This window comes from Diceros bicornis, chromosome 5 (assembly GCF_020826845.1).
Source record: "Diceros bicornis minor isolate mBicDic1 chromosome 5, mDicBic1.mat.cur, whole genome shotgun sequence".
Lineage (NCBI taxonomy): Eukaryota > Metazoa > Chordata > Mammalia > Perissodactyla > Rhinocerotidae > Diceros > Diceros bicornis.
The window spans coordinates 76,505,473-76,531,311 of record NC_080744.1 but is presented as its reverse complement, the minus strand read 5'-3'; the positions used below and the strand labels follow the sequence as shown (position 1 = coordinate 76,531,311).

The 25,839-nt window shown below is 38.1% G+C and overlaps 1 long non-coding RNA gene across 3 annotated transcripts in view; it reads left to right on the top strand.

Annotated features, from left to right (window-relative positions):
* The window catches only part of LOC131406363 (uncharacterized), a 90,627-nt gene that overhangs the window by 47,780 nt on the left and 17,008 nt on the right, over positions 1-25,839 (top strand). For all 3 annotated transcript variants that reach the window (XR_009220119.1, XR_009220117.1, XR_009220118.1), the window contains 3 exons: positions 1,896-1,945; positions 12,353-12,454; positions 18,983-19,103. This is a non-coding gene — a long non-coding RNA (uncharacterized LOC131406363). The remainder of the gene's footprint in view (positions 1-1,895; positions 1,946-12,352; positions 12,455-18,982; positions 19,104-25,839) is intronic.

Sequence of the window (25,839 nt, the reverse complement as noted above, 5' to 3'; positions counted from 1 at the left end):
CCAAAGGTGTTTGTGCACATGCTGGGCTGCCCCCACCTCCTCTTACAATCATGCCCACTGCTGTGCTTGGTGGGCAGGGCTCCTTCCTGGGGTCTGAGCCACTGCCACTCAGGGAGTGTTCCCAGGGGTGAGGCTGCCATGACATCGTCGGTGCTCCTGCAGGCCAGGCTACCACTCTGGGCTACTATGCTGGGCTGCCCCTGCCTCCTCTTACAGTTGCTCCTGACCACTGTGTGAGGCTCCATGACCTGGCTTGCTGCTGCCAGCGAGGGGAAGGGGTGCACTCACTTACTTCCACTGCTTTCTGGGGATCCAGCCCACCCACCTTCAGATGTATAGCTGAGTGGATCTCTCAGGCATCCTGTTGTGCTGTCTGGGAATCTTCTGTCAGTTATTGATGTCTCTTTAGTTGTAACTTAATCGGGAAGAGAAAAAGGGAACAGCTCACTCTGTCATGATTCTGACATCACTCCTCTATCAATTCCTCGAATACTTAAGAAAACAGAGTTTTCTCAATATTAAAAGAGCTACATTTTTATCACTATATAACTTTCTATGTTTGCTTTTGAAATATTTTAATTGTCACCTTGGTTAAATGGATAACTAAGTATGGTTTTATAGTTACCTGTGATCTTATTTAGTCAAATGTTCAAATCTTTTGACATTTTGGATGACTCCTCAAAATCAATATTTAATTGGAGTCTTTTTGACCTAAAGCTAACTTTGAGATTTTCCAGAGGGCCCCTGGATTGTCTCAAAGGATTTGTCTCTCACCTTCCAAAAGAGAGCTGCTGGATTAATGAGATTTATTTGGTTTGTTAAATTACTTGAGAAGCATTGTCAAATAAGAAGTGATGATAAACCTTCTTATGTTATATGTTCATGGACATATGTTACCAATACAGATATTCCAGAAATTGTATAAAGTTCTTAAAGATCTATCAATACCCTAGTTGGATGGTTATCATGTTACAGTATTGCAACCACAGAAATAACTAATTTTTCTTATTTAATGAGCCGTCATTTGAAGATAACCACAGCAATTTTAATTCATTTGTCATTCACATATATTTATTGTTTTGCTTTGATTTTGTCTGAAAATGTTCATAATCAGCTACAGACCATGGTGGTCTATGATGGCATAATTTGAATAAATTTGAATCCATGCCAATGGACAGAATAAGAATTTCCAGAAGGGCTGAAGCTGAGAGTTACTAACTGCTAACATCAGATAAATCACAACAATTAATTCCATGTGGCTGAATGAACTGATGAGGACAATTATACTTTTTCACCTTCCCCCTCCCCCTTCCTCTTTGGTAACCACCAATCTATTCTGTTTCTATGTGTTTATTATTCTTGTTTTATTTGCTTGTTTGTGCATGTGTGTGTGTTTCATCTTCCACATATGAGTGAAATCACATGGTATTTGGCTTTCTCTGTCTGACTTACTTTGCTTAGCGTAAAAGCCTCAAGGTTCATCCCAGTTGTCACAAATGGCAAGATTTCATCTTTTTAATGGCTGAGTAGTATTGCATTGTATGTATATACCATATCTTCTTTATCCATTTATCCACTGATGGGCACTTAGGTTGTTTCCATGTCTTGGCTATTGTGAATAATGCTGCAATGAGCATAAGGGCGCATATATATTTTCAAGTTAGTGTTTTTGTGTCCTTTGGATAAATACCCAGAAGTGTATAGCTGCATCATAGTATTTCTATTCTTAATTTTTGAGGCTTCTCCATACTGTTTTCCATAGTGGTTGTACCAGTTTACATTCCCACCTGCAGTGCATGAGGGTTCCCTTTTCTCCACATCTTTTCTAATACTTGTTATAATTTTTATAAATTTTTGCTTGAAACTTTGGTTTACTGTAATGTTTTCTTTTCTAGATTGAAGGAACACCTTTTCTCTGAAGCCAGGTGTAACTTCCACCAATTTGGTAAAGTATACCTTTGTGGACAAAGACATAATTAATTTTTCTCCCTACCTGATTCCTCCAGAATTTGAAAACTCTTAGTGAGTATTCTTATACTGATGGCAATATAGTTATTTGTATAAGTTCAAAGTAATAATCTGTTCTCCTTTATCAAGACACAACTGGAATCATTGGTTATATTATGAAGACTTTGATTGGAATGTTATATTCAAGAAATTATGTACATGGAATCTGATATGACCACACAGCTTTAAGGAACTAAGTTTGAGTTTAAGGAGCCAATGCCTATAAAGCCCTTGAAAAATCTGGCCTATGCCTGGTGTGGTGTTCCCCACCTTACAAGTCTGTAAGAAAGGTTACTTCCTGGCAGGCCCAGGAACCTCAGGATATTATGGAGATATAAAGAAGAGAGGAATTCACCCAAATTTATAGGTAATGCAGGTAAAATCTGGTGGCAACTTCTCTTTTGTGTGTGAAAGGAAGATCAGCCCTGAGCTAACATCCATGCTAATCCTCCTCTTTTTTTGCTGAGGAAGACCAGCTCTGAGCTAACATCTATTGCCAATCCTCCTGCTTTTTTCCCCAAAACCCCAGTAGATAGTTGTATGTCATAGTTGCACATCCTTCTAGTTGCTGTATGTGGGATGTGGCCTCAGCGTGGCTGGAGAAGCGGTGCGTCGGTGCGCACCCAGGATCCGAACCCAGGCTGCCAGTAGCAGAGCATGCGCACTTAACTGCTAAGCCACGGGGCCGACCCCTTGTGGCAACTTCTTAGCCTGGGTTTCTAGCTTTGAGAGGCTTTGAAAAGTCCAGTAAAATCCCTATGCGAAGTTCCAGCAAAGCAAACTCAAGAAACATATGCGGCCAATTACTAAACTTGCTGCAGGCACACAAATAATCAGAACAACTTTAATGAGATTGGACTTATTTTGCAAACAAATTAGTCTGACTTTGATTCTTTCTGATAGAACAAGTGGTGACTGTAAAGAGAAAATTATGTTCAATGGAAAACTGTAATGTATCTTTGTGGGTTTTTTCTTGCATGATTTACCAGTCTTGACAAATCTTTACTTCTTTTAGTTTCCTCCCATATCTGGCTAGAACTCTCCAAATTAACATTTGCAATTTTTCTCCCATCTCACTTGGAATCATTGAGAACTAAAACTGCCCTTTTCCTGAAGTTCTGCAAATTGATGCTGGATAACTTGGTATAAACATCAAGGAAATCAACACAACAAGTCAGGAATGGGCAAACTTTGTGCCTTGTTGCTGTATGAACCACTAAGAAAGTTTACCAGAACACTTAATGCCATCACCACAGACATTTAAACTGCAAACAAGGAAATCCATTGGATTGCCGCTGCTGCCCTCACTCCACAATCTGTGATGCTTTGAGCCAAACATAAACAAATGTTCTTGACTGGTTGCCTTCTGAAACCAGAGAATGGGTTTTTAACTATTAATCTTTACTTTTCTTTAATTTTCATAGAAACTTTCCCTCATTAAATGCCTGACAGCTAGCACTATCCAGCAAATGTCCACTACAACCAAGTCTTAATAGATGATGCAGGTGGTCCTTAATGAATAAAGGGTGAATGAACAAGAAATAGACTTATATTATCCAAAGAAAAGAAAAATATCTCTTTTTTCCTTGAACAAGAAGGGGACTGATAAAGATTCATTTGTTGACCAAACTTTATTCAGACACCTGAATCTTCTCTGAGGTCCCATGGTGTACTTTCTTGTAAAACCCTTAGCATGAACCCTGCTAAGTGAGTTTAGCAAGAGTCTGTTATCCTCCATTTCTGATCACCCCTGATATCTAATCACATTTCTCATACTCCACCTTTCACCAGGTAATGTCTGATCAGCCTAGTCTGTCTTCAGCAACAATTCTGTACATCTGTTGAGTTAGGAAGACCACTTATTCTTCTTTTTTATTAGTAATGTTCTACCCAGTGAGCACCACCAGGTTCTTGGAATATAAATTCCCACTTGCAAAAACTATTTGGGATTGAGCCCAGTTATGGCCAATTTGTGGTTTTCCTGAGGCCATTCCTAGATGCCTTTTCCTATAGCCAGCTATGGTTTTCCTCTGACAATAATTAGAATTAGTGACCTCGCTCAGCACAGTAACTGCTCCTTTTGCCTATTGATTCAGAGGCAAGAGAAATCCAAAGTTCCAGATGAAAGTCTTAACACTCTATTCATGGGAATCATTGTTTTGTCTGATGGTAGAAGCATTCTCTCCTTTGGAACTAAGATCTCTAGGTCAGCAGGGCATAAAATAGGAACAGGAAGCAAAAATGTTGCCAGTAGGTCATTAGGGGTAATAGTGAGCTGCTCCTATTTCCAAACCTTGATTCCTGGACCTATGTATATTGGCTATCAGAGAAACAGCACCATATATTGGAAGCTAATTCAGATCATATACAGCCTCCTTAAGAACCTTGCCACAGCACTACAAATATTACCACCTAGCAGGAACTGTAACTGAGTTGTCAAAATGCCCTTTTACCATTTTATCAAACCAGCTGCATCAGGATTGTGGGTTACATGATGAAACCAGTAAATTCCATGAGCATGGGACCGTTGCTATACTTCTTTTGCTGTGAAGTAAGTTCTTTGGTTAGACGCAATGTGTTGCGGAATACTACGATAGTGTATGAGGCTTTCTTTAAGTCCATGAATGGTAGTTTTGGCAGTAGCATTGCATGCAGACAAAGCAAATTCATACCAAGAGTAAATGTCTCTTTCAGTAAGGACAAATGCTGCCTCTTCCTTGATAGAAGAAGACCAATGAAATGAACTTGCCACCATGTAGCTGGCTGAGCACCCCAAGGAATGGTGCCATAGCAGGGATTTAATATTTCTGTCCCCTACAGGCATATTGGGCTCTCAACCTTGTTGAGTGTAAGTCCATGTTGCTCAGCTCATGCATTATCTCCATCACCCCACTGTGGCCACATTGTTCAATAGCCCATTGGGCAATGACAAGTGTGGATGGAGAAAGAGACTGACTGGGATGCATAGAAAGTGACATCTTATCCACTTGATTGAAATCCTCCTCTCCTGAGGTCAACCATAGTGAGCATTTACGTTGGAAACAAAACCTTCATATTCTTTTGCCCACTGAGAGAGGTGTATTGACATACCTCTTCCCCAAATTTTATTGTCAGCAATTTACTAATCATATACCTGTCAAATCCCTGACCATCAAGGCAAAGCATTGGCCATTGCCCATGTAATGGTATATTCTTACACATATGGCCATTTCTCCTTTCAAGCAAATTGAAGAACCATGTGCACTGCATAAAGTTCTGCCCACTAGGAGACTTTCCTTTTCCCGCTATCCTTCAGAGAGGGGCTATAGTACTGCAGCTCTTCACTTTTGGGTGATAACAGCATTTTCTGCAGAGCCATCTGTAAACCAGGCCTGTGTATTTTCTTCCTCTGTCAACTGATCATTGGGAGCTGCCCATGAGGCCATAGGTGTATGCTAGGAGAGAGAAAGCAGTGTAGCAAGAGTAAGAACTACAATCATTTGTGACACTTCATCATGTGGATTACCTGTGCCTTCATTGTCTGCCCTAGCCTGATCACATATATACCACTTCCATTTGTTGTTGCAGTGTTGCTGTGAACACCCAACAACAAAACTTGGTAGGTCAGATAACACCCAGTTCATGATCAGCAGCTCTGGTTTCATGGCAACATCGTAGCCCATTGTCAAGCAATCAGTCTCTGCTACAGACCAGTAGCAGGCCAAGAATTGGTCTCAAAAGTAAGGTAGTTATCTGAAGATGACAGAGTACCTTGCTGCAAAGTCCTAAACCCCTCACTGGCATTCACCTCTAGGGGCTGCCAAAGGCTCCAAATAGCATCCCTATCTGTCAGTGAAACTTCAAGAACCATTTGAACTGCTAGAATATATGGCTCAAGTGGCAGAGCAGTTTACACAGCAGCCTGGACCGATTGAAGAGCCTTCCCTTGTTCTAGGCCCCACTTGAAACTAGCAACTCTTCAAGTCGCTAGATAAATAGAATGGAGTAACACAACCCAACAAGGAATATGTTGCCTCCAAAATCCAAAGAGGTCCACCAGGTGATATGCCTCTTTCTTGGTTGTAGGAGGGGCCAGATGCAACAACTTAATCTTCACCCTGAAAGAAGCATCCGTAAATGCCACACAAAACTGAATTTCTAAAAATTTCTCTTAGGTAAAATTTCCCTGAATTTTAGTCAGACTTATTTCCCATCATCTACCACGCAAATTTACAAAAAAGTCCAGAGTAGTTACTATTTATGCTCACTGGGTGCTATCAGTATAATACCACCAGTGTAATAGCCAACGTGTTATATTTTGGAAGGAAAAAATATCAGGATCGTTGCAAATTAAATTGTGATATTGGGCTGGAGAGTTGATATGCCTTTCTTGTAGGACATATCCTACAAGTGAAGATGTATTGCTGGCCTTACCAGCTGAAGGGAAACATGTTTGGTGTATCTTATTGATAGCTACAGCGAAAAAGTCATTAGCCAGATCAGTAGCTGCACACCAGGTACCAGGGGATGTGTCAATTTGCTCAGGCAATGAAACCACGTCTGGTCTGGCAGCTGCAATTGGAGTCATCACTTGGCTAAGCTTGTGATAACCCACTCTCTTTCTCAAAGACCCATCTGTCTTCTACATAGGACAAATAGAAGAGTTGAATAGGGATTGGTGGAAATCAGTGCTCCTGCATCCTTTAAATCCTTGAGGTTAGCATAAATCTCTGCAACCCCTCTAGGAATGTGGTATTGCCTTTGATCTAATGTATTTCTAGGTATAGACAGTTCTAATGGATTCCAATTGTCCTTTCCCACCATAGTAGTCCCCACTCCTCAGGTCAGGGAACCAATGTGAGGATTATGTCACCTGCTAAATATATCTATTCCAATTATGCATTCTAGAATTAGGGAAATAATCATAGCATGGTTCCTGGAACACACTGGATCTACTGTGATATGGACCTAAGCTAAAACTCCATTAATCACATGACTTCCAAAAGTCTTCACTCTGACTAAAGGGCCACAGTGACGTTTTGATCTCCTGGAAACCATGTCAGTTCAGAGCCAGTGTCCAGTAGTCCCAGAATTGTCTGATATTTTCCCCCAATATATAGTTACCCTAGTAAAAGGCAGTAGTACCTTTGGGAGCAAAGTAAAAAAGTATAAAATTTTCATAGTGTATCAGGGTCCTTCATCAAGAGGATCTGGTCACCCCTTCATTCAAACAGTCCTTGCTCTGTAAACTGGCTCAGGTATGGGAATTAATTGAGGGGCTGAGGCTGTCTATTTCTGTGATTCGAGATAGATTTTTGATTATTTGACCTAAAAATTTTTAGCTTATACAGATCAAGTAAGAATTTAGTAGGCTTCATCTTTTTTACTTCTAGGAACACCGTGGTTAATTAGCCAACCCCAGAGGTCTGTGTGAGTCAGACTATTCTGATTGCTGTCTTGACTCTAAAGTCTATGCATGGTAACATGGTGGTTGAGTGAATTCACTTGGCCCCTGCTACTCTGGGATCAAATTACTCCCATTGCTTTAGATTTTCCAATCCAGTGATGGTAGTTCCTACTATAAGATGTGGTCTAGAGAGAAGAGCAATCAAGGAGTTCTTCGAGAATGGTGGGGTTCCACTCACAAATTTATCAAAGCATAGTGAAAGATTTGTCTTGTGGACATTCTCCGTGTAGGTGAGTAAGTCGTTAATGACAAATCCATTCGAACATTCCAATCTCCCTAAGCTTTTGAATGCCTTCCTCTGCATTAAACCAATAGAGGTTGATCATTTTAATTTCACTCACAATGGGCCATCTTTTGATCCATCTTTTAGCCAACCAACCCAATTAACTGTTTCAGCCCTTTCTAACTCCCCACACTTCAACATTAAATGCAGAATCTCTGCTTAGTGGATCCATATCAATAATTCAGCCTAATCCAACGTTATGTTTCTTCCACCATTTTCCCACACCTTAAATATCCATACCCACACATAGTCCCCATATTTCTGCTTGTCTAATTTAGAAAACCCAAGTAGCTCTTTTGGAGTGTAGTGCACCTCCTCTTGGGTCACACTTCGTACCTCACCCTTAGTGGCCTTATTGGATTTGAGTCTAGTCATAGGAGGCAAATGCCTCAGGGGAGGCCATTGCCATAATCTCAGGCAATACAGGGTTAATACTCTCAGATGGAGGTGTAAAGACTGCTGGTACCACTGTGGACTGGGAGGCTGCTACTACTTGAGGTGGTGATGCTGCTGCCACCGGTGTTAAGGAGACTACTTCCATTGGCAAAGAAGACTCATTAGAATTTGCTGGCTCAATGTTCTCAGCTTCTTCAGGTCTTCCCACATGTCCCTATTGCACAGTACAGGATTCCTTTCTCAATCAATGTCCTCAGTTTAACAGTAGACACCCCAGGAGTATTGAAGTTTAACTTGCATTGAAATTCAGCCAATCACAGTTGATTTTCTGCAGCCTTCACAGGAGGTAAATCTCTCCCTCAGGGTACACCTAGAAGCTCTTATGTAATTTATGCAACCCTTGAGCTGAGTTTTCCAATCCCTGACTTTATCCACTTCTTCTACTACTTTTTCTAGCAGCATAGGGAGGGACCAACCAATGTTATTATATTTCTAAGTACTCCGAAAATGTTCAAAAGTATCATAAGCAGTTACTTGTCTCCTTGCTTCTTATAAGTGATCGATTAGAAATATTCAATGCAAATATTTGGCATATCTGTAACAATAATTTTCACCATGAATGAGTGCTCTGTTTAATGCTGAAAACAAAGTCATCAGTATCCTTTAATCTAATGATATTAGAAAGTCAATTTCAGCAACGCCAGAAGCAATTCAGAAAACACATTCTCAACTAGAACCAATAGGGTGCACGCACACACACACACATATATATATTTAGACAAATTTAGATATGCACATTTATTTATATATATATTAAGATAGATAGATAGACAGACAGATGATAGATAGATGATGGATGGATAGATAGATAATTAAATGGATTTAAGAGAAAATTTATTATAGGAATTAGCTCAGGCATTTAGGGAGGCCAAGAAGTCCCATAATCTGCCATCTGCAATCTGAAGAAGTAGGAAAGCTGGAAGAATAATTCCATCTAAGTCTGAAAGCTTGAGACCCAGGGGGCTACTGGTTTAAGACCCAGAGTCCAAAAGACCAAGAACTAGGAGCATTGATGTCCGAGGGCAGGAAATGATGGACAGCTCTAGGAGAGCTCTAGGAGAGGAAAGATAATTGCTTTTCCTTTGTTTTTTATTCTATTGTTGACCTCTGTTTGGATTAGGTGATGCCTGCCCACATTGATGAGGGTGAATCTCTTTAATCAGTCTACTGAATCAAATATGCTAAATGTACTACATAAGAATGTATTTGCATTAAAGTTCAATAATTAGCTCAAATGTACTGAATCAAATCAAATTTAGTCTACTGAATCTACTCCCTTCTAGAAATACCCTCACAGACACATCAAGAAATAATGTTTTACCAGCTATATGGAATTCCCTTAGCCAAGTCAAGTTAACCCATAAAATTAACAATCACGTACTTCATAGAAATCTTTCAATAATCTCATTGTCTGGTTATTATGTTAAAATGTTGTATGCCACAGAAATAATTAATTTTCTTTTTTCAATGAGCTTTCATCAGAATTTAGCCATGGCCATTTTAAGTCACTTGTCATTGACAGACAGTTATTGTTTTGCTTTGATTATTTTCTGAAAGTGTTGATAATCAGTAACAGGGGGAAATGCTCCCTGGTGACTTCACTTCAGTAACTTTGAGACCATGCTTCTGGAATGAGTAAGAATTTTCCAGAACAAATAAAGACACTGATGGATTGATAAAACTGTTAAACCAAGATCAAACAGAATAAGGATAAATTCTAAATGCTGAATAAACTGATGAGAATGATTATAATTATATTTTTGTTTGAAACGTTGTTTTTTTTTAAATGTTTTGTTTTCTAAATTAAAGAAATCTTTTTCTTTTATAGCTAGGTGTAACATTTAGGAATTTGCTAAAGTACATTTTTCTAAACAAAGATGCAATAGTTTCTTTTTCTCCCTAACTGATTCCTGCAGAATTCAAAAACTCTTATTGAATATTCTCATTTTTATGGCAATATAGTTATTTGCATAGGCTAAAGAAGAACTGCTCTTGTAACATGACACAATTGGAAACATTGGGCATATAACCAAGGCTTTGATTGGAATGTCATATTTAAGACTGATGTACATGATCATATTTGACCAGACAGTTTTAAGAAACTAAGGTTGACTTTAAGGAGCTAATAATTATAAATTCCCCTGGAAAAACTGGTCTACAACTGGCTTATAGGGTTCCTCCCATTAAGGTGAGTGAAGAAGGTCACTTCCTAGCACCCCCAGGAAAGTCAGGATATTTTGGGGACCTTGAGAAGAGAGCAATTTACTCAAATCTATAGCTATTGTAGGCAAAATCTGTGGCAAGTTCTTGAGTTGACTTCTTAGCCTTAAGAGGTTTGAAAACTCCCATCTGAGCTTCCGTATGAAAAGTTCCAGCAAAGGCTTATGTCGTCAGTGATTATTCTTGCTGCACATAAATAATAAGACCCCATTTCATGATACTAGGTGTATTTTGTAAACAAATTAGTCTTAATTTTTTTGAGGAATCTCCATACTTTTTTCCTTAGTGACTGCACCAGTTTGCACACCCACCAGCAGTGTATGAGAGTTCCTTTTTCTCCACATCCTTTCCAATACTTGTTATGTCTTGCCTTGTTAATGATAGCCATTCTGATGGGCATGAGGTGATAATATCATTGTAGTTTTGATTTGCATTTCCCTAATAATTAGGGAACATCTTTTATGTTTCTGTTGGCCATCTGTATATCTTTGGGAAAATTTCTGTTCAGATCTTTTGCCCATTTTTTAATTGGATTTTTAGGTTTTTTGTTGTTGAGATATATGAGTTCTTTATATATTTTGGACACTAACCCCTTATCAGATATGTGGATTGCATATATCTTCTCCCAATTGTTGGGTTGTCTTTTTGTTTTATGTTTTCCTTTGCAGTGCAGAAGGCTTTTAGTTTGATGTAGTTCCATTTGTTTATTTTTTCTATTGTTTTCCTTGCCTGGTCAGCCATGGTACTTGAATATATGCTGCTAAGACCAATGTCAAAGAGCATACTACCTATGTTTTCTTCTAGAAGTTTTATAGTTTCAGGGCTTACATTCATGTCTTTAATCCATTACAATCCAGCTATTCCACCACTATCCAAAGAACGTGAAAACATGAATGCATAAAGATATATGCACCCCTATGTTCACTGCAGCATGATTCATGATAGCCAAGCCTTGGAAGAAAGGTAGGTGCCCATCAAGAGACAAATGGATAAAGAAGATGTGGTATATATACACAATGGAATACTACTCAGCCATAAAAAAAGATGAAATCTTGCCATTTGTGACAACATGGATGGAGCTCGAGGGTATCATGCTAAGTGAAATAAGTCAGAAAGAGAAAGTCAACTACTGTATGATCTCACTCATAAATAGAAGATGAAAAAACAACAAACAAATACATAGAGACAGAGATTGGATTGGCGGTTACCAGAGGGGAAGGGAGGAAGAAGGAAGGTAAAAGGGGTGATTAGGCACATGTGTGTGGTGATAGACGGTAATTAGTCTTTGGGGGGTGAACATGATGAAACCTATACAGAAAAAGATAATTATGTACGTCTGAAATTTATATAATGTTATAAACCAATGTTACCTCAATAAAGAAAATTAGTTTTACTTAGATTATCTCTGATAGAAACATTGGTATTTTACAGAGAAAATTTATGTTTTGATGGAAAACTATAACGTACCTTTGTGGGCTCCATCTCGCACATTTTGTCAGTCGTTGGCAAATCTTCTATTCTTCTAGTTTCTTCCAATATCTGGCTACAACTCTCCAAATTAACATTTCCAATTTTTCTGCTTTCTGACTTGAATGATTGAGAAGTAAAATGGCACTAATACCAAAGCTCTCCAAACATAAGCTGAATGACATGCTAAAGAAAATTCAAGGAAATCACTGCAATAGAACATGTATGGGCAACCTTCAGGCCTGCTGCCCAGTCAGCCACACAGAGTTAATCAGAACCCATCACCACAGTGTGCCATCACCATAGACATTCAAACTTCAAACCAGGAAATCAATTGGATGTCACTGCTATCCTCAGTCCACCAAATAAAGATGCTTTGAGCAGAAAATCTAGAAATCTTCTTGCCTCACTGCTGGCTGGAATCAAAAATTTGGTTTTCAACATTAATTTTTGTTTTTCTTTTACTTTCAAAGAAAATATTCCTCATTAAATGCCTGATGGTGAGCACTATCCAGCAAATATCCTCTATTACCAAGTCTCAAGGGATAATTCAGCAGATCATTAAAGATTAAAAGGTAATTGAACAAAAAATTGAATTATATTTTTCACAGGGAAAGAAGAATGTCTCTTTTGTTGAACTAGATGGGGGACTGACAAAGAATCTGTGCTTGACCAAACTTTAGTCAGACTCCTGAAACTTCTCCTAGACCCATCTGTGACCCTTCTTCTAAAATCCTTATCAAGAACCCTGCTAAATCAGATTAACAAGAGTCCCTCACACTCCATGTCTCATCACCCTCCATTATCTAATCAAGTTTCTCCTCCTTTGCGATTCAACTGGTGATATATAATTAGCCTGGCTTTTTTTCAGCAAGAATCCTGTTAGATTGGTGTAGCCAGGATTTCTGTTACCCTTGATGTTTCTACTTCGTATTATTACATTCACCGGCCTCCACCAGGTCTCTTGGTTATAAATTCCCTCTTGTCCATGCTGTATTGGGAATTGAGCAAGGTTCTATACTGAAGTCTCTTTTCCACTATTACAATTGTCCTGAATAAATCTGATTTTCCAGCTTTAACTATTTTTCAACTATAGTTTTCCTTTGATGGTACATATAAAAATAACCCCAGCCAGTACAATAATTCCTTGCTTTGCCTGTTGATTCAAAGGCAAGAGGAGACCAGTGTGGCCAAGTGCTAGTGTTTACTTCAGTTCAGGAAAACCATGGTTTGTCTCCCAGTGGAAGCATTACTTCCTCTGGAACAAAGACCTCTAGGTTGGCAGAGCATAAAGTCACAGGAAGAGGAAGGAAAAATGTTACTAGTGGGTACTAGGGGAAATATTGAGTGAGGTCCCTTGCATTTCCACCCCTTGACTGTGGGATCTGTGAATCTTGGCAATTTTTTAAAAAGCACCATATATTAGATGCTAATTCAAAGAATATACAGCCTTCTGGAGAAACTTTCCACAGCACTTCGATATATTTGCACCTAGCTGGTACTGTAACTGAGTCTTCAATAGGCCCTCCCACCATTCTGTGATGCCAGCTGTTTAAGGATGGTAAGAAACATGGTGAGATCAGTAAATTGCATGAGCATGGGACCATTGCTGTACTATAAAGTGAGGTCCTTAATTCCAAGGAATGTTGTGTGGAATATCATGACAGTGGATAAGGCATTCTAAAACTCCACAGATGGTAGCTTTGGCAGAAGCATTGCATGCACATAAAGCAAATCTGTATCCAGAGTCAGTGTGTATTCCAGAAAGGACAAAATGCTACTCTTTTTATGATAGAAGCAGTCCAGTCTAATTAACCTGTCATCATATAGCTGGCTGAACACCCTGAAGAAAGGTGCCATATCAGGGACTCAGTGTTGCTATCTGCTGCTGGCAGACTGGGCACTTGGCATTGGTGAGTGGAAATCCATGTTTCTGATCCCATGCGTAACCTCCATTATTGCCATTATGGTTACCTTGTTCATGAGCCCTTTGGGCTATAACAGAGGTGCCTTGGCAAAGAGGCTGACTGGTATCCACAGAACATGTGATCCTATCCACTTAATTATTGAAATCTCCCTCTCTGCTGTCACTCTTTGCTGAGCATTCACATAGATACAAATATATTCATTAATTTTTACCCAGTGAGAGAAGTCTATTCACATGCCTCTTCCCTAAGTTGAATTGTCACTGGTTTTCCAGTCATGTTCCTTTCAAGTCCCTGACCATCAAGTCAAAGCATTGGCTACAGCCCATGAATAAATGTATAATTCCATGTTGGCTATTTATCCTTCCAAGCAACGTGAACAATTAGGTGCCCTGCATAAAGTTCTGCCAACTAGGAGGATTTCCCTTCACTACTGTCCTTCAGGGATATCCCAGAAAGGGGGTAGAGTGCTACAGCTCTTCACCCTCAAGGGTGCCTGCATATCATGCAGAACCATCTGTACACCAGGCTAATTTTTTCTTCCACTGTCAACTGATCTTAGGGAGATCCCTATCAGACTATAGGTGTGGGCTGGGAGTGAGAAGGCAGTGTAGCAGGAGTAAGAACAATGGGCATTTCTGAATTGTAACATGCTTATGCCTTTGGATACTGACTGAGCCCAATAATGGATATACCACTTTTGATTCATGATAGGGTATCAATGTGCATTCTCATCTTTAAGCCTCAGTAGGTGAGAAAATGTACAGTTCATGATGGCAGCTCAGGTAATGTGGTAACTTGGTAGCCCATGGTCAAGCATTCAATCTCTGCTAAGACCTAGTGGCAGGTCAAGATTTGTTCTCAAAAGGAGAATAGTTACCTGAGAATAATAGCAAGACGCTCTAAAAACCTCAATGCGTGCACTGTGACTCAATTATAGGGCATGCCAAGGCTCCAGAAAGCAACCCTATCTGCCAGTGAATCTTCAGAAACCATTGGGTCTCTTGGAATATATGGCCCACGTGGCGGGGCAGCTTGAACAACAGTCTGGATATGTTGCAGAGCCTTCTCTCATTCTGGGCCCTACTCAAACCTAGCAGCTTTTCAGGTTATTCGATAAATAGGCCAGAATAATAAACCTAAATGTGGAATATGTTGCCTCCAAAATCCAAACAGGCTTAACAGCCATTGTGCCTCTTTGTTGTAGGAGGGGTCAGATGCAACAACTAATTGTTCACCTTGAAACGGGTATCTGGACATGCCCCACACCTTAGGCCCCTAGAAATTTCTCTCAGGTAGAAGACCCCTGAATTTTATTTGAATTTATTTCCCACCCTCACATGCAAATGTCTTACTAATAAGTCTAGAGAAGTTCCTATTCCTGCTCACTAGGTTAATTCAGCATAATGTTTCAATGTAATGGATCAGTATGATATCTTGTATAAGGGAAAGGTGATCAAGACCCTGAAAACTAAATAGGGCTGGATAATTGATATACCCCTGAAGTAGAACAGTGAAGGTATATTGCAGGTCTTGCCACCTGAAAGGAAACTGCTTCTGTTGGGTCTTATGTACAGGTATGGAGATAATGCATGTTCCAGACCAATAGCTGCTTCTCAAGTACTAGGGGATGTGTGAATTTGCTCAAACAGTGAAACTACATCTAATACAGCAACTGAAGTTAGGATATCCTTTGGTAAGATTTCCTTAATCCACTGTTATTCTCCAAGAGCTGTATGTCCTTTGCATAGATCAAATAGAAGAGTTTTGGGAGATGTAAGGGAATCACCTTTCAAGTCATTAATGGTGGCCCAAATCTTTGCAATTCCTCCAAGAACGTGGTATTGCTTTTGATTAATTCTACTGGGTAGAGTCAGATCAAATGGCTTCCATATGGCCTTTTGCACCATAATAGCCAACACTCCACAGATTAGGGAACCAATTAGGAGATTCTGCCAGCTTCTACATATCACTGTTGTAATAATACATTCTAGATCTGGGAAATAATCAGAGCATGGATTAGAGGGACCTCCATACCCACTGTAGATGAACCTCCATAAAACTCCATTGATCATCCGACCCCCCAAAAGCCCCTGTTATGACTGGAAGGCCATAGTGACTTTTCAGGTCTCCTGAAAAAAATGTTAGATCAGAGCCAGTGCCCAAGTAGTCCCTGAAATGTGTGATTATATCCTTCCCCCAATTCACTGTTACCTTGGTAAAAGCCCATAGTCTCGTTGGAGAAGGCTGAGAGAAAGGTCAACACTAAATTTTTGTTAATGAAATAGGGTCCTTCCTCAAGGGGACATAGTCTCTCTTCATTCAAGGAGTTCTGGGTCTGTAAATTGGCTCAAGTCGGGGAATTGATTGAGGGGCTGTGACTCCCTAGTTTTATAATTCAACCTACACTTTTGTTTACTTGACCTAGACCTTTTCTGCTTATATATATATAGAGAGAGAGAGAGAGAGTAAGATTTTAGTAGGCGTCCTATCTCTTCCTCTTTCTAGGAATGCATCATTAACTAGCCAATGTCATGGGTCTCTGTTAGTCAGAATATTCTGATTGCTGCTTTGTCTCTGTTATCCAGTATAGTAGCTACAACTGACACATGGTCACTGCCACCCCAGGATCCAATTATTTGAACTGCGTTTGATTTTCCAATTAGGTGGCTGTGGGTCCCACCATAAGTTCGGGCCTACAGAGAATAGAAATCACACAGCTCATCAAAGAAATAGGGCTGCTCTTTCAAATTTATTTAGCAATATATTGATGAAAGATGTGTCTTCTGGACCCTCCCAGTGTGGATAAGTCTTAAATGACAAATACACTCTAACATTCCTATGGTCCTAAGCTTTTGAATACCTTCCTCCACATTAAACTAAGGGAGTTTGAGTTTGTCCATTTCACACATGGTGAGCCAAATTTTGAACTATGTTTCAGTTAACCCTCCCAATAAACTGTTAGAGCCTTTTCCAAGAACCTGAGCTGCAATATTAAATACAGAATCTCTGTTTCATGGACCCAAATCAATAAATTCAGCTGATCCAACTTTATGTTCTTTCCACCATTATCCCACACCCTTAATATCCATTTCCAGTCATATTCCATATATTTCTGCTTATATAAATTAGAAACTTAAGTAATTCTTTGAAATGTAGCACGCTTCCTCTAGAACATGTTATACACCTCACCTTTAGTGGCCTGCTGGGACTTGTGTCTAGTCATAGGTGGCAACTGCCTCAGGAGAGGCCATTACCATTTTCTCAGGCAATTTAGGGTTAATCCTCTCAGACAGAGGTAGTAAGCCTGATACCACTGTGGACTGGAAGGCTGCTACTGCTTGGGGTGGGGATGCCACTGCCAATGGTGTTGGAGAGGCTACATCCACTGTGGGTGGTGAGAAACTTCCATTGATGAGGAAGACTCATCACAATTTATTGAATTGATGTCTCAGCTTCACCACGATTTTCCCACATATCCAATCCCCACATACAGTATCTCACCAAAAAATGCCCTAGATTTTATAGCAGACACCCTAGAAGTCTGGGAATTGGTCTTGTTAAAATTCATCCAATTGTAGATTGATGTGTAGCAGTTTCAGCTCTGAAGGGAGATAAGTCTCTTCCTCAAGAAGTTTTTAGGTCATTGATGCAATGCTTGAGGTGACAACTTAATTCTAAGCTCATCTTTTTGTTTCACTACTTTGTCCAGCAACATTAGGAGGAATCTACAAATGTCATTATATTCCTTAGTTTTCCAAAACTGTGCAAAAGTATCATATAATAAGTTACTTAGCTCCTTGCTTCTTATAAATGTTTGATAAGGAATCTCCAATGTAGATATTTTGTGTATCTATAAACAGTTCACACCATTACAAAGTAGTGCTCTGTTTACTACTAGAAATGAGTCATTAGCATCTTTAAATCTAATCAAATTAGACAGCAATTCCAGAATTCCCAGAACCAATTAAGAAAACTAGTCTAAAATTCTGGTCTTTAAAACTATTTTCTGTTCCAAAATCTATATTAGTCAGACTTCTCCAGAAAAACAGAACTTATAGTAGATGGATGAATGGATGGATGGATGGATAGATAGATAGATAGACAGACAGACAGATAGATAGATAAAGAGGATATTTACTATAAGAACTCTGCATACTACCAAAAACACACTAGTCTCTTTCCCAGAAAAGGAGGTAAAATTCTTGAGTGATGTTTACTATTCTCCTAGATATTGCTGAAGAAATAGTAACATAAAATTAATAATACTGAAATACTATGATATAATGTCAATATGTCTCATATTACATCATAAGGAAATAAGAGGACACAAAACTAAGACTTTTTTAATGTATATATGTATACGCAAATATATTCATAACAAAATAAGGAGGAAATACTCATGACAATTACAACCCTCCTTTTGTAACTGGTCATATGATAGTAGTTGACATTTATAACTACCTTCTGCTACTACTGTAATGTGTTCCCTTTGCTTCAGCAAGCATCTCCGCATGTCTTGGTTCTTTACCTGGTGAGGTGACCCAAACCTTCATTTCTGAAGGGTCTGGGCTGTTACTAGTTCTGCTTGGGTTGGGTTGTTGTAATTTTCCTTTGACCTTAATCATAGGGAATGGTAATAATAAGAGAAACTCTAAGGGATATCATGTATTACAGATATACTCTTTCTTACTTCTATTGTTGATTAGTTGCCAAGTTTCCCTTTGGTAATGATGCAGATTCTTTCTTCACCAAATATTTGTTAAAAGTTCCTGAACCTTCTCCAATGCCTATCTGTGTACTTCCTTGCAAAATCCTTAGCAAGAATCCTGATAAGTCAGTTGAGCTATGGTCTTTCATCTTTTTTGTCTGATCACCCTCATATCTAATCAAATGTCACATCCTCCATCATCCACCAGGTGATGTCTGAACAATTTGGCCTGTCCTCGGCAAGAACTCTGTTAGATTAATTTAGCCAAAATCCCCATTACCCTTTATGTTTTCTCCTAGGAAATTTCCAACCACTGAGATCCATCAGCCTTCCTGGATACAAATTACCACCTGCAAATGCTATATTTGGATTTGAACCTGTTTCTATACTGAGATCTTTTTTCCTCTATTGCAATATTCTGAAGAAAATCTCTTTCCCCCTTTAAAACTCTGTTTTTTCTTTGACAGTTATAACGCCACAATTGGATAGATCTGATTCTTCTTTGGAGCCCTGGAATCCTCGCCCAGAACCCTAACTGTGTACCCTTGAAACTTTCATCTTCGCTCTTGGTTGATCAAGGATCCTTTGGTGAGTTCAACTCCTAAAATATTGGTCCAGTTAAACGACCCTTGAAGCTGCTATGGTTAGATTTGGGTTCACAAGATTTCGAGCATGCTCTAGAAGATAGGTTAGAGTCCCAGACAAGGAGAGGTGGGTTAGAGTCTAATATTTCTCTCTAAGAAACTGGGTTACAGTCCCAGATGAGCGCAAGCTGTGTTCGAGTCCCAAGTTTCTCTGTTCATAAGTATATAATACCACTAGTTAAGAACATGAGAGCTTCTCAGTGAACTGAAAATTCACTTCTTGAACCCCTGCTGACTACATGCTCCACCAATTCTGTCTGCTTCTTTACCTGTTGGCATTATTTTATTAAGGATAATTTGGAAAGTCATTGGCCTTTTTGGGAAACATGGTCTTCCGAAATTTACTCCTCTAAAATTTCTCCCTTCTCATCATTCTGCTTTTCCTTCCTCCTTTTACTATTTTGGATCTTTCCTCCAGTCTCTATGAATCCTTTATATGACCTCCTTCAGACAACTACCTCCACTGTCCCTCTGTTCATCAGCCAGAATTTTCCCTTCCCACTTCAGTCCCTCAGCTCCCTCTGTCACTAGAACCTTAGGTTCCCTACCCTCCATTGAGGGCTATCAAGGGACTAAAAGGACCCCCAAAGCAACTACCTGAGAATGAAAAGAGAAAAAAAAAAGTTATTTAGAAACAGATCTGGATGTTTGTCAACTCACGTGGGTTTAAAGACATCCAAACAGCTGCTAGATGTCTACTCAGTCACTACCCTAAAATTTAGTCCACAGCCTCCATCAGATTACATGTAAGGGCAAAAGAAAATCTTAAAAGTTTCTCCACAAATATTGGTAAACAGGTAACCTTAATTTGTCCCATTTGCCAGCAGCACAGTTCAAATGTAAATATAAAGTGGTAAAAAACAAGTGAGATTGTACTACTGTATTTTATTGTCAGGACTAAAATTTTAGAATGAAATCTACATTTTTGCATTTCTCTGAAAGTTTATGTATGTATCTGTTTGTATGTATATATCCATGTATATATCCATTTAGTTAGGTATATGTGACATATTTGACCTCTGGATGATATTTATAAATTAATTTATAAAACCACTTAAAGGAGTTCTATTCAAATTGGCTTAAAGATAAATGAGGGGTTCTGTAAATTAAATATTCCTAAAACTCCCAGAAATGTAGACAAAATCCAATTTTTTAAAGTTCCCTTTACCTGGAATAATTATTGAAAAATAAAGCTAGTTTTAAAAACTGATGGTAAAATAAAAACAGATATATCTTCAGAGTTGTCAACATAAGTATATTGTAAACATAATTTTTTTTTCCATCTAGGTTTACTACTTAAACAAGCTTATGTTATCTCTACCAGGTGTTTAAGATTATAACTGTAAATCTAACCTCAAGAAAAAAAGCAAATTAAAAATGAGTTGCTTGATACATATCAAGCATGGTAGTAAGAACAAGTGAATTAAACAGATGTATGTGGTATAGAAATTTATAAATTAACTTTTCAGTAATAATCACGTTTTATATTATGTCTGCATGAATATAGTTCCACAAATCTTTCTGATAACCTGAAACCTTAAAGCTATACTAAGGTAATATAAATAATGGATACTCATTGAAAATCAAGATCATTTCCACATAAGGTAAAATATTGAAATATTAATTGCTGAACATAAATTTATGTCTTTTGTCTTCTTTTTTAAGTATAGCATAGAGAAATTAAATATGTTTGGGTCTATTAATAAACATGATATCTGTACCAAGAAAAGGCATATACCTCTAGAAAATTATGAAATGATATATCTATAAATTTTCTACAAAATGATAGTATGTGGCAGTCAGTTAAAAATTGCATACTTCCTGTTTTACTCCATAAAAGAAAGGCTACTAATGGTTAAAAAATACATGCTCCCCTGTGTTCATTGCAACGTTATTCACAATAGCCAAGACTTGGAAGCAACCTAAGTGCCCATCAAGGGACGAATGGATAAAGAAGATGTGGTATATATACACAATGGAATATTACTCAGCCATAAGAAACGATGAAATCCAGCCATTTGTGACAACATGGATGGACATTGAGGGTATTATGCAAAGTGAAATAAGTCAGAGGGAGAAGGTCAAATACCGTATGATTTCCTTCACTAAGTAGTAGATAATAACAACAATAAACAAACACATAGAGACAGAGATTGGATTAGTGGTTACCAGAGGGGAAATGGGGAGGGAGGAGGGCGAAAGGGATAGTTAGGCACATGTGTGTGGTGATGGGTTGTAATTAGTATTTGGGTGGTGAACATGATGTAATCTATGCAGAAATAGAAGTATAATGACGTACACCTGAAATTTATACAATGTTATAAACACTGTTACTGCAATAAACAAAAAATTAAAAAAATAATAATTAATAAATAAATAAATAAATAGCAGTCCCTAATAAAAAAATTCTAATCAATATTTGTAAATGATAGTACTAGGAATAAAAACTGTAAAGAAAAACTAACTCTGTATACAAGAAAATTAAGATCTGTTATTGATAAGGAAAGATATGAAGGATGTTTTTGTTAAGGGTAAAAGAGAGTATCTTTATCCTAATGTAGAACAATTCATTGTTTCAGAATGAAAACGAAGATAAAGACAAAAACTGAATGGCTATATATAAATATGTATGTTTTAAAGTATAGAATGTTTATGAGAAAGAAATCTTGCAAAAAGAATCTTGTGTCATCAAAGCTGGCACAGGTTAGATTAATTTATTTATAAGTTTTTTTAATTTGCCTTATATTAAATAGTACACTGATGCAAATACAAATTTGATTCTCTCTCTACTAAAACAACAAAGTTTTCTTAGATTCTTAATCAGTTCTTAAAAAGAAATTGTAAAAAAATTTTTCTTTACCTTTTAATTATTTTGCCACAAAACCAAGATATTGTGTCTAAAAATAGTTTCCTCTCCTTCATGTTGTCTTTATCAGGTCTTTGATTACTTAACAAAACATAATCTTATCAATATTAGAAAAGCTAGATTTTTTTATAACTTTGTGCATTTGCCCTTGGAATCTTTGTCACCTTGGGTAAATGGATAACTAAGTATTGTTTCACAGTGAACCTTTTTATTCAGATATTCAAACCTTTTAACACTTTTGACAACTTCCCAACATCAAATTGAAAATAGAGTCTTTTGACCTCAAACTAACATTCAAATTTCCCAGAGTGCCCCAGGAAAATCTCAAAGGATTTGTCTCTTACTTTCTAAAAAGGAGATGTCAAATTAATTAGATTTATTTTGTATGTTATATTACATGGTAAGCATTGGCAAATAAGCGGTGATGATAGAGGCCAGCCTGGTGGTGCAGCAGTTAAGTATGTGTGCTCCACTTCGGCGACCCGGGGTTCACAGGTTCAGATGCCGGGCGCACACCAACACACTGCTTGTCAAGCATGCTATGGCGGCGTCCCATATAAAGTACAGGAAGATGGGCACAGATGTTAGCCCAAGGCCATTCTTCCTCAGCAAAAAAGAGGAGGATTGGCATCGGATGTTAGCCCAGGGCTGATCTTCCTCACAAAAAAAAAGAAAGAAGTGATGATAAATGTTCTTAGGTTATTTGTGTGTGGATATATATTACTAATGTAAGTATTGCAGAATTGTATGAAGTTCATAGAAATTGGTAAATGCCCTCATTGTCCTATTATAATGTTAAAACATTGTATACCGTAGAAATAACTAATTTTCCTTATTCCATAAACACATCAGAAATTTAACCTTGAACCTTTAAAGTCATTTGTCATTCACAGTTATTGTTTGACTTTGATTCTTCTCTGAACGTGTTTAGAATCAGCTATAGACACGAATGCTCCATGATAGGAACACTTGAATGACTTGAAGAACATGCTCTGGACTAAGTAAGAATTTCCAGAAGTAATGAAGAAGCTGATTCATTTATAAAACTACTAACCCAAGTTCAGGCAGCACAAGAATTAAATCCATGGGTCTGAGTGAGCTAATGAGGATGATTATAAATTTTATGACTTTTTGTTTGAAAAATTACTGTTTTTTTAAAGTTTAGTTTTCCAGAATTATGTATACCTTTTTCTGTTAAGATATGTGTAATTTACAGCAATTTTTTAAGTATACCTTTGTGACCTAAGATGAAACAATTACTTTTTCTAACTACTAGACTAGAACCCTCTAGAAATAGAAAACTCTTAGTAAGTATTCTTATTTTATGGTAATATAGTTATTTGCATAAGTTCAATAAGAATCTGTTCTTGTAACAGGGCACAATTGGAAACATTAGTTATAATATAAAGGCGTTGACTGGAATGTCATATTACATATTACAGAATAATGTGGATCACATCAGATATGACCAGACAGATTTAGGAAACTTTGATTGACTTTGGGGAGACAATGCTTATAAAGTCCCCTTGGAAAATCTAGCCTATAACTGACTTATACTGTTCCCTGCCTTACAAAGCACTAATGAAGGTACTTCTTGGCAGGCTCAGAATCTCAGGATATTTGCGGGAACTTGATAAGAGAGCTTTTTATCCAAATCTATAGGTATGGCAGGTAAAATCTGGTGACAAATTCTTGGCTTGGATTCATAGCCTCAAGAGTTAAGTTTGAGATTGAAAACTCCAATCTGAGATTCTTTATGTAAAATTCCAGCAAAGCAAACTCAAGAGATCTATGTGGCTTATCATTAAACTTGCTGCTCTTATGTAAATAATCAGGCCAAGTTTCATGAGACTACTTACTTTGCAAACAAATTAATCTGTGTTTGATTTTCTCTAATAGAACAGGTAGTGACTATGGAAAGAAAAATTATGTTTCAATGGAAAACTATAATGTACCCTTGTGGAATCAGTCTTGGACATTTTGCAAGTCCAGAAAAAAATCCTAAATTCTTCTAGTTTCCTGCAATATCTAGCTACACCTCTCCAAATTAATGTTTCTAATTTTTCTTCCTTCTGATTTGGAATCATTGAGAATTAAATTGCAATTTTCCTGAAGCCCTGCAAACTGAAATGGGACAACGTGTTGTAAACTTCAAGGAAATCACCACAATAGACCATGAATGTATAACTTGTGTGCCTGTTGCTGTGTGGGCCACTCAGAAAATTCTCTGAACACCATCAACACAGCTATATAAACTGCAGACCAGTTATACCACGCAGTGCCCCTGCTGTCCTAACTCTACCATATGTTAATGCTTTGAGGTCAACATCTACAAATCTTCTGGACTGGCTGCCCTCTGAAATCGTAAAACTGTTTTTTTTTGTTTTTTAGGTTTTTTGAAAGAGAGAGAGAGATGAGAAGCAGGCAGAGAGGGGGAAGGAGAGAAAGACTAAAAAGAAAAGGAGACTCCAAGGGAAGGAGATTGAAAGACAACCAAGAGAAAGGTGGTCAGATACAGAGAGAATGGAAAGAAACAAAAAGAGACAGAGGAGAGGACCCCCCGTACCACACTCCACTCCTGTTTTTTTATTGCAGTAACATTGGTTTATAACATTGTATAAATTTCAGGTGTACATCATTACACTCCACTCCTATTTTTTACTTCACTTTTTCTTTGGGTCTTGGGTCTCTTTTCTTCTCTGAATACAGAATCACAAAAAGATTTGATTTGTTCTTAGACACCATGTAACTCAACCCCTCCCTTTTTGTGGATTTTTGGGAGATCTGGTTTATTGAGGCACAATTTACGTGTAATAAAATTTACCCTTCGGCTTCAGTGGGGAGCTGCCCTGCTTGAATGTGGGTCTATCATTGCCAAGAGCTCTGACTTTTCAAGAGAAGCTGGAAATTCAGATATATAGCGGGACATTTTCTGATTGGAAAATATTGGCAAAAAAAGAAAAACAAAACAACTATGGGCCCAACATAGATCTCTCTCTCTCTCCTCCTCTTCCTCTCTTTCTCTCTTTCTCTCTCTCTCTCTGCCTTTATCTTTTTTGGAAATAAAATTTACATAACATAAAATTCAGCATTTAAACCATTTCTTTATTTTTTTTTTTTGGTTTATTTTGGTAACATTGGTTTATAACATTGTATAAATTTCAGGTGTACATCACTATACTTCTATTTGTGCATAGATTACATCATGTTCTCATGTTCACCACCCTAATACTAATTACAATCCATCACCACAAACAAATGCCTAATTATCCCTTTCACCCTCCTCCCTCCCCCCTTCCCCTCTGGAAACCACCAAACCAATCTCTGTCTCTATGTGTTTGTTTGTTGTTATTATCTACTGCTTAATGAGTGAGATCATACAGTATTTGACCTTCTCCCTCTGACTTATTTCACTTTGCATAATACCCTCAATGTCCATCCATGTTGTCACAAATGGCTGGATTTCGTCGTTTCTTATGGCTGAGTAGTATTCCATTGTGTATATATACCACATCTTCTTTATCCATTCTTCCCTTGGATGGGCACTTAGGTTGCTTCCATGTCTTGGCTATTGTGAAAAACGCTGCAATGAACAGAGGGGTGCATGTATCTTTACACATTGGTGTTTTCACGTTCTTTGGAAAAATACCCAGCAGTGGAATAGCTGGATCGTATGGTAGCTCTATCCTTAATTTTTTGAGGAACCTCCTTACTGTTTTCCATAGTGTCTGCACCAGTTGGCACTCCCACCAGCAGTGTATGAGTGTTCCCTTCTCTCCACATCCTCTCCAACACATGTTGTTTCCTGTCTTGT